Raw genomic sequence first — 9,086 nt, 5'->3', positions numbered from 1 at the left:
TTTCATATCATCATAATACAGTAGAATGTCCATGAAACATATGGGGGAGAGTTTCTGAATTGCAAAACCTTTTGCATTGGGACAGTTCCACTCTTTTGACCTCAGGAGTCCGTGTCCCGTGGCACAAACTGACCACTTTCTTGGTTCCAGTGAAGAACCATGAATTAATCTGTGTCTTGACATGTCCTTCGCTCTCCGCGGAGCGTTGCAGTACCGGACGCAAATAGATATTCTCATGATCAAAATCACGTTTATTAACACCGGCATGTGCCGTGAAATTTGTTAACTTAGCAGCAGCAGGTCAAAGCAAACCATAACATAGCAAAAGTAGATAAATAAGTAAACTAATTACATTGGGTGTAGAGTGAATTTAAAAAACTTGCAAAACAGAAATAATACATGATAAAAATGTGAGATAGTAAGCACCTGCTCAATGTCCATTTAGGAATCGGATGACAGAAGGGAAGAAGCTGTTCCTGAATCGTTGAGTGTGTGCTTCAGGCTCCGGTACCTCCTCCCTGATGGTAGCAATGGGAAGAAGGTATGCCCTGGGTTATAGGGGTCCTAAATAATGGACGGTGACACTTTCCAAGATGATGTCCGGGGAAGTTTAGAGGCTATTACCCAAGATGGAGCTGCCTAAACTTCCGACACTCTGCAGCTTCTTTCGGTCCTGTGCAGTAGCACCGCATTCCACCCCACCCCCCAACAACCCTCCATACCAAATCTCTTCAAACTAAAAATGATGTATAGTCTCTGTCTTGTCGTCTTAATTGCTGCATCGATATGTTGGCACCAGGTTAGGTCCTCAGATAAACAGACACCCAGGAACTTGAAACTAGTCCTCTCTCCACTTCTGATCCCTCTGTGAGGATCGGTATCTGATCCTATGTGTCGCCGTTCCTGAAGTCCACAATCAGCTCTTTCGTCTTACTGACGTTGAGTGCCAGGTTGTTGCTGAGGCGTCACTCCACTAGTTGGTATATCCGTTCCCGTGCGCCCTCTCGTCTCCATCTCGTATTCTACCAACAATGGTTGCATCGTCAGTAAAGTTATAGATAGTATATGAACCACGTCTAACCACACAGTCATGGGTGTACAGAGAGTAGAGCAGTGGGCTAAGCACACAGCCCAGAGGTGCACCAAAGTTGATCTTCAGCGTGGAGGAGACATTTTCACCATTCCGCGCAGGTTTTCGTCTTCCAGTTAGGAAGTCGAGGATCCAATTGCAGACGGAGGCACAGAGGCCCAGGTTCTGTAACTTCTTAATCAGGATTGCGAAATGATGGTGTGAATGCTGAGCTATTGTCACCAAACAGCATCCTGCACAGGTGTTTGCATTGTCCAGGTGGTCTAAAGCCGTATGAAGAGCCATTAGGATTGCATCTGACGTTGACTTGTTGTGGCGATAGGCAAATTGCACTGGGTCCAGGTCCTTGCTGAGGCAGGAGATAACCCTGGTCATGAACAACCTCTCAAAGCTTTTCATCACTCTCGATGTGAGTGCTACCGGGCGTTAGTCATTAAGGCAGCTCATATTATTCTTCTTAGGCACTGGTATATTTGTTGTTGTTGGTTTATTGAAGCAGTGGGAATTTCCGCCCGTAGCAGTGAGAGGTTGAAAATGTCCTTGACTACGCCCACCAGTTGGTTGACACAGACTTTCACAACCTTACCAGGAATTCCATCGAACCTTTCCCCTTGCGAGGATTCACACTCTTTGAAGACAGCCTAACTTCGGCCTCTGAGACGAAGATCACAGCGTCACCGGGTGCAACAAGGATCTTCACAGCTGTAGTTATATTCTCCCTTTCAATGCGCTCAGAGAAGGCGTTGGGTATATTTGGCAGTGAAATGTCGCAGCCATTCGTACTTCCGGGTTTCTCTTTGTAGGAAGTCATGTCTTGTAAACCCTGACGGAGTTGTCGTACATCCGATGTCGCCTCCAACCTCCTTCGAAATTGTCGCTTCGCCCTCCGCAAATCATACCTGGTTTTCTGGTACAGGCCCCGGTCGCCAGAATTAAATGCCACAGATCTAGACTTCAGCAGACGACGTACTCTCTGGTTCATCCACGGCCTTTGGTTTGGGATTGTACAGTAATTCTGTAGGAACATACTCATCCACACAGGTTTTAATGGAGTCCGTAAGAACTACACCATACTCATCCAGGTTGGAAGATGAATCGTGGATACAGTCCAGCCCTCCGATTCAAAGCCGTCCTCTGGGCGTTCCTGCGCTTCCCTGGACCAAACGTCCTTGGTCCTCACTACTGGCGCTGCGGTCTTCAGTCTCGGCCTATACTCAGGGAGCGGAAGTACAGCCAGGTGATCAGACTTCCCGAAGTGAGGGAGTGGGACCACACGGTAGTTGGTGGTGTAAGAGTGGTCCAGTGTGTGGTTTCCTCTGGTACCACAAGCGATCTGTTGATAATAATTGCTTGGTGATATTTTTCAGACTGACCTGGTTAACATCCCCCAAAACGCCGGTGAAGGCATTAGGGGGCGCTGTTTCGTGCATGTTGATCCCATTGCTCCTTCCTTATGCCACCGAAAGTCGGGTTCACACCTATGAAGTTTGTGACTGAAATGTCTGTTCTCTCTCTTCTCTCTAACAACCTGGAAACTAGTGGAGTGATGGTCATTCGTCACGAACGAATTCCCCACTGACACTGGAGCGACGTAAAACGTCTCGTCCCCTCACAAGTGATCGAATGTAACGCTCTGACTCTCAGTATCGTCTTCATTTCACTTCTCAAAGCGGTCCCGGAGGCACATAACACATTTGACCCGATCTACATTGGTGGCACTTCGGCAGTCTCGGGCAATATTTGGAAGGAATTCTTCAAGTATTACTACTACTTCTATTATTATTGCTATTATAGCGATTATTATTCGTACACCTATCTCCGAATTCCACACGTATTTTGACCTCTACTTCCTGCTGACGACCGGGTGTCCCGGTGTGCTGTCCCAGGTATTATGGATTGCCCGACCCGCAATAATGGATCGCTCGTCATGTTATTGTCGGCCTCTGGCTCTAAAACAGGACGCGGATTGTATTTATAGTAATGTATGGCACCTTTTATAGGTTTGCCATTTAAAGCAACATTTTGGTGAATGATGTTTACCTCGTTATTGTGCCCGTGTAAGTAACCAGATGAGAAGCTCCCGCACGGGAGGCTGGTCACGAAGTTTCAGTCGCTCGGCATTCACGATGAGGTAGCAAATGGGATCAGACATCGGCTTTGTCGTGAAAGCCAGAGAGTGGAGGGAGATTGTCGCATCTCTGACTGGAGGCCTGTGACTCTGACAGTGCCGTACAGAGCAGTGCTGGGTACGTTTTTGTTTCTCGTCTCTATCATTCATCTCTATCATGTGGTTTACTGGAAATCTGCGGGTGACAACCTGATTGGAGGTGTAGTGGACAGCGAGGAAGGCTGTAATGACTTACAGCGGGATCCGCACCAGCTGGAGCAATGAGCTGAAATGGCTGAAGGGATTTAACGCAGACAAATGCGAGGTGTTGCTCTTCGGTAGAACTAACCAGGGGAGGTTGAACGGTCGGGCACTGAGGAGTGCGGTAGAACAAAGGGAGCGGGGAATACAGGTCCAGAATCTGTTGAAAGTGGCGTCACAGGTAGATAGGGTCGTAACGAAAACTTTGGGCACAACTGGTCTTCATGTATCAATGAGTTAAGTACAGGGGATGGGATGTCACGCTGAAGTAGTGTGATACATTTTTGAGGAAATTTACAAGGATGTTGCCGGGTCTGGAGTTCATGCTAATCCACTGGTTAACAGTGTCTACTGTCGTGATACTTCCTTCATTTTTCATCCTTGTGTTTTCATTTAATTTCCGTTTCGTGTACTTCTTATCAGAATAGTCTATGTTCGTTGGAGTGGTTAATCATGTTTCCATTAATGAAAATATATCCTTGGAAGTTTTATCTGACTGTTGTGTAAAATATTTATGTCTTATTCTGTTTATCCTTCTTTCTTAGGTGAAGTTGATACGGATAGATTCGAGTGGACATGGTGTTTTCTAAAATTCCTAATTTCAGTCCTTATTTTCCTTTGTAAGATTTCCAGATCGGTTTCAGAGCGGGATATTATGTGATATGTGTGTTATACACGTCAATATATATTATTTTGTTTCTCTCGGTTCAAGCTGATAAAACAAGAGGTCCAGGCACATTCATTTCTCAATTGCTTAGAACTTTCCGACTATTCTAATTGTGTTTAGTATTGAGCTTTTCTGGAGATTTACTGACATACTGCGGTGTGAGGATGGTGACGGGTGAGGAGGATGGAGGGATGGAGGAGGTGAGGATCGTGGACGGGGAGAGAAGATAGTGAGGGAGCTACACACACTTAGACAGGGGATTGGGAAGTTCCATTTTGTCTGACACAAACACAGTAACCAAGGTAGCACCATGGGAGGGGTCTGAGGTTTCCCATTCTCGCTCCGTTTGCCAGTTCCTCCTGTTCCCGAGCTGCGGTGCGAGTTTCAGCTGCTCTGAATGGAGCCTTTCACGCGTCGCAGTTCCGTGTCCGAATCTCGTCTCCGATTGACACTGATCCTGACACTCACTGTCTCTCTCTGTATCTCTCCCTCACTCTCTCTTTAACTATCACTCTCTTACTCTTCCTCTCGGCCTCGGTCTCTCTCTCTCTCTCTCTCCCTCCCCCATTCACTTGATTTCTCTGCCTGTCTCTGTCTGTCTGTGTTTGTCAGTCTGTCTCTCTCTTTTTCCGTGTCCCTGTCTCTCTCCCTCTCTCTCCCTCTCTCGGTTTTACTCATTGCTCTCTCGGACATACTGTCTCACTCTCTCCCTTGGGTTTGCTTTCTGTTTATTTTTCTCTGTCCCTCTCCAGTTTTTGTCTGCCTATCTGAGTGTCCCTCTCTCTTTTTGTTCTCACTGCTTCTAAATCTTTCTCTATGAAAAGCCTTCTCTCTCTCCTCGCACTTCCTCCCATGGGGGAGTCTGGGCTTTGGTTTTGAGAGAAAGGGACTGCGACATCAGGGAGGAATGGGGCGGCGGAGAAAGAGAGAGACAGAGAGATTTGCCCTCACCACACAACTCACACTCCACGTCACCTTTGAGGTGATGGGGGGAAAGAGAGGGAGATGGCAGAGAGAGAGAGATAGGGGAGAGATAAAACTCTGGGGTAGGGAGTCTGGAAAGGGACTGAGAGTCTGAGGCAGACAGACTGGGGTGAGGAGTGAGTGGAGAAGGACCCTGGAGGAAGAAAACACTGCCTAATTTCCATCAGAAGATATGTTTCATTGATACTATGATGGTTATTATGTGATGTTCTTTTTGTGTATGCCTGCAAGAAAATGTCATGTGCGGCACAGCCTTGTGGGTCGACGGGCTTGTTTTGTGCTGTGGGTTTCCTATATGTTTCTACGTTCTAAGTTCCTATACTGATTATCAGAGCTGTATTTAGTGACATTCATGTACTTTCATAATAAATTTGTTTTTAAGTTTGTAAGAGAGTGTTGGAAAGCGGGAATCTGGGAGGGAAAGAATCTGGGAGGGCAGAGAAAGAACGACTAGGGAGGGTGGAGAGTGAGACGAGGTGAAAGGCCAGTGAGGGAGAGGGAGCGACCAAGCCGGGAGATAGACCAGGAGGAAATGGAGAGAAATCGTAGATGAGCGAGCAGCCGGGGTGAGACCGGGGATATCGAGATGGGCCGAGGCAGCGTGCAGAGGGTAGAGTGACCAGGGTCCTAGAGAGTAAAAGAGGGCAGGTAGAGACGGGTGGGAGCAAGAGCGCGGGAGGGGGGTAGAGAGATTTGGGCACAGGGGAGAACGGAAATAAGGGTAGTGAGAGGGGCTAGAGGACTGGGTGGATGGTGGCAGAGATGTGGGGGGAGCAATGGAGAGGGGAAAAGGGACGGGGAAGAGAGGGGAGTGAGGGAAAAGGAGGCTGAGGGAGTGGATAATGGACGACGCAAAGGCGATGATGGTTTTACTCATCTCGTCTCCTCTCCGCACATTTTCTTTCACCCCTCTCCTCCTCAATCTGATCCCTCCCTCTCACGCCGCCCCCGCTAACCAGTCCGCACCGACAGACCCGGCCTCCATCTTCTCCAGCAAGCCCGCGCCCACTCCTGCCTCTGGCGGGCCTCAGTGACGATACGGTCCACACTCCACGGGACAGCCTGAAAGTCTGAGCGACCCGAGGAGTGGAAGGAGACATCAAGGCAGTATTTTAGAGATGGGTGTGGTTGGTAACGGTGCCCAGCTCTTCCCGTTGCTACATTCTTCCCCAAAGGCACCCTTTAGTGTTCCAGCTCCCTTGTTACGAATTCCCCCTCTCCCATCCTCGGCATCCCGTCACTACTGAGAGACTCCACTCTCTGTTCCGTCGCTCTCCCCTCTATCACCGCCCGTCTCATCCAGGCTGGCGGCCATTTTGTGATGTTTACCATTGACCACTGCTCTCCCAGCAACATAAAATGGGGCACACCCTTTTCCTCACCTTCCACTGACTTTTCTCCCTGTTTATTCAATCTCCATTCCCCATCCCTCCTCTCCTCTCCCTTGGTGCCCTCTCTCCAGACTCTCCATTTAATCTTCTGCCAACAGCCATTTTGTGACAGTGTGTGACCCTCCCTTTCACTTCCTCCACCATTAAGTGTGTCACTCCCTCACACTCACCATCTGGTCAACCCCTTTCCTATCTCATCACTCGCAAAACCCTTCCCTCACCCCTCCCCCCCGCTTTCCTCTCCCCACCACCTCGATGTTCTGCATCGTATGCTGATTGGCTGCCATTTTAACGATGCCAATTTTCGCCTCTCTTCATTGCCCTCTTTCTTTCTCTGTTTCCCAGTGAGTCACTGCCCTACTCACGCCATCACTCCCGACACCCTCCCCTCTCTGTCCCCTTGCCCTTTTACCCGGCATTTTCTGAGCAGAAATTTCGGTTCCCCATCCAATCCCTTCTCTCCGTCGTTCAGTGAGTCGATCCCCTCTCCGTTGCGACAACCGACTCTCCGTCCATCAGCCGTGACCGCGACACAGACCCCCCGCTCCTCGTTTACCCCTCGAGCACACCCCTCCCCTTTCTTGCAGCTTGTCTTATTTGCGAAGGAAATGTCACCAGCCACCTTTCCTCCACTATTAAGTCACTCCCCCACACTTCCCACCCCGTTCCTCCCCACCCTGTCCCAGCAGACCACTCTCTCCCAGTCCCATTACTTCCCTCCCTCTCCGTCTCATCACTCCCTCTCCCTTCCTGTCGTTTCACTCCTCCTCACCCCGTCTTTATCTTCTCCTTGTCGGCCACCAGTTTGTGTCAGGGACTTTCGCCCCTCGCCTTTCCGTCCCCTATTGAGTCAGTGACTTCGCCACGCTCACCGTATCCTCAGTCCACTCCTCGTCCCGTCACTCCTCTTCCTCCCAAACCCCTCACCCCTCCTCCCCAAAACCCACATGTATATGTGTATGTGTGAATATCTGATATATACATTAGTTTATTTAATGACAAAATTATTGGACTTAAAACATATATACAATGCCGAAAACGATATAAAGCACAAATTAAAATACTGTTATTTTGCAATCGATAACACACTCTATCCCGGGATTGTATCCATGGGCACCGCATGTTCCTTCGCCATGAATTATTTGTGCGACAGCGGCCATTATAAATTAGCGTCTCACTCCATCCCTGGCGGCCACATTAACCAAGGATTCGCCCATTTTAAATCAGCGCGTCCCTCCCTCTCTTGTGCTCACTTCTACCGAAGCCGTCATTCCCTCCCCAGCGGCCATTTCAAATGAAGCGTCGGCCATTTGAAGTCAACGTGTCCTTCACTCCATCTCTGCTGCTCACATTAACCAAGGCGTCGCTCCCTCCTTGGTCCCCTTTCGACCCGGCCGAGCGGGGTCTCCTTCAGTCACCACATCTCTCCCTTTTCCTCAACAAAATTAAGGATGGTGACGGCCGTTTTAAATCGGAGTCTCACCCACTGCCTTCCCGGCGCTCACGTTAAACAAGGTATCACAAACCCTAAACTGCCCGGTCAGACATTATAAGTGAAGCAGCGACTATTTTATGTTAGAGCGTCACTCTCTCCCATTAAATCATTTTACATCGAGCCATTACCGCCTCTCTCTTCTCAATGTACCTCAGTCTCCATTTCGGCCATTTTACCCGGTGCGTCTTTCCCTCCCTGTTGGCCATTTAAAGTCTGTCCATCACTCTCTCCCTGTCGGCCATTTTAACGAAGGAATCAGGGACTATTTCAAGTCGGGCCGCCACTTCCTTTGACTTATCAGTATGTTGCTCCCTTCCTGGCGTCGATTTTCCCTCGGTGCATCCCTCTCTCCCTGGGACTATTTTCAGTGAGTGCGTCACTCTCTCCCGGTGATAATTTTATATTCTGGATATCCTATAAAAATACTATTTTTAATCAGCACATCCCTCCCTCGCTCCCCGATGAAAATTTTCAGTCAGTGCACAATCCCCACCCTGTCGGTCATTATAACACTGCCTGTCACTCTCATTCTCTTGTCGGTTTATCACTCCCTCCTTGCCGGTCATGAGAAACAAGGTGATCACGGCATCTTAATTCCGCCCATCGCCTCCTCCCTGGCACCCATTGTCACTCAGGCCATCACTTTCTCCCCGGAGAACATTTTCAGTCAACCTTTCACTCCCTCTCTAGTGACCATTCTAAATCCTTCTGTCGTTCCCTCCCTATTCACCATTTTCATTCAGGAGCCCCTCGCAGGACAGACACACTCGACCACCCTCCACTCGATTGCGCAGACTGTTTATCACAAACAATAAATATACCGCAAACAATAGAGACCGATACGACATCCTCATCTCCGGATCCTGTGCGTCATCACTCCGAGTGTCGTAGAGAGAGGAGGATACAGACACCAGGAAACGTGTGCGGTAATATTCCCGGTGTCGATACAGAGACCCGACACCGTGGGCGGTAAAACTCCCGGTGTGTAGACAGAGATCGGGAACCGTGCCTGGCAAAATTCGCAGTTTGGGATATGGAGACTTGGAACCGTGCCCTGTATAACTTCCTGTGTGTTATGAGGACACCGGGAA

This window comes from Hypanus sabinus, unplaced genomic scaffold (genome assembly GCF_030144855.1).
Source record: "Hypanus sabinus isolate sHypSab1 unplaced genomic scaffold, sHypSab1.hap1 scaffold_2015, whole genome shotgun sequence".
NCBI classification, from domain to species: domain Eukaryota; kingdom Metazoa; phylum Chordata; class Chondrichthyes; order Myliobatiformes; family Dasyatidae; genus Hypanus; species Hypanus sabinus.
Note: the sequence above shows the minus strand (reverse complement) of the source record.